Raw genomic sequence first — 1223 nt, 5'->3', positions numbered from 1 at the left:
TCTTTCTTTTTGTATCACTCTTATCATCCTATCTTTATATTGTCTCTTCTTCCCATTCATTTGTTGTTGTTGTTGTTGATGGTGTTGCTGTTGTTGCTACTAATGTATCTGGATGTTGTTTTTGTTGTTGTTTCTGCTATTGATTTTGTTGTTGTTGTTTATGTTGTTGTAGCCGTTGGTAGTTTTTGCTTTTGTTATTTGCTTTTGTTGTTGTCCTTGTTGTTTTTGTTAACGTTATTGTTGTTGTTTGTTTTGTTGTCGATGTTGTTATTGCCGTTTTTGTGTTTGTTATTGCTGATGCTATTGTTATTGTTGTCGTTATTGTTGTTATTGGTGTCTTTGTTGTTTTGATTGTTGTTACAACAGCTGTTCACGACCTTTTTTCTTTCTATTTTGTTTTTTTCTGCATTTCTTTGTCTCCTCTCCCATTCCTTCTCCCTTTTCCTTGTCCATTTTTATCGCATTGCTTATATTCTCCTTCCCTTCCTTCTTTTCCTGTCCTGCTTCACCCTCCTATCTCCCTTTCTTCTCTCCTATCTCCTTTTCCTTTCTTTCCTTTTCTTCTTCTCGTTTCTCGTCTCTCTTTTTTCTCCTTCCTCCTTCCCCATCTACCTTTTCTTTTCCTCTGTCGCCGTTTCTCTTTCCTTTCGTCGTTCTGTATTTTCTATCCTTCCTTATCCCTCTCCTCTCTTCTCTTTCTCCTGTTCCCTCTCCTTGTCATTTCTTATCCCTTTCCTATTGCCCTTCTCACTCCCTTTCTTACTCTTTTACCTACTCCTTTCTTACTCCCTTTCCTCCTGCCCTTCCTATGCCCTTTCCTACTCCCTTCCTACTCCCTTTCTTACTCTCTTTCTTACTCCCTTTGTTACTCTTTTTCCTACTCCCTTTCCTACTCTCTTCCTACTCCCTTTCTTACTCTTTTTCCTACTCCCTTTAATACTCCCTTTCCTACACCCTTTCTTACTCTTTTTCCCACTCCCTTTCCTATTCCCTTTCTTACTCTTTTTCCTACTCATTTTCTTACTCTTTTTCCTACTCCCTTCCTACTCCCTTTCCTCCTGTCCTTCCTATGCCCTTTCCTACTTCCTTCCTATTCCCTCTCCTCCTGCCCTTCCTATGCCCTTTCCTACTCCCTTCCTACTCCCTTTCTTACTCTCTTTCGTACTCCCTTTCCTACTCCCTTCCTACTCCCTTTCTTACTCTTTTTCCTACTCCCTTTAATA

This window comes from Penaeus vannamei, unplaced genomic scaffold (genome assembly GCF_042767895.1).
Source record: "Penaeus vannamei isolate JL-2024 unplaced genomic scaffold, ASM4276789v1 unanchor4818, whole genome shotgun sequence".
NCBI lineage: Eukaryota > Metazoa > Arthropoda > Malacostraca > Decapoda > Penaeidae > Penaeus > Penaeus vannamei.
Note: the sequence above shows the minus strand (reverse complement) of the source record.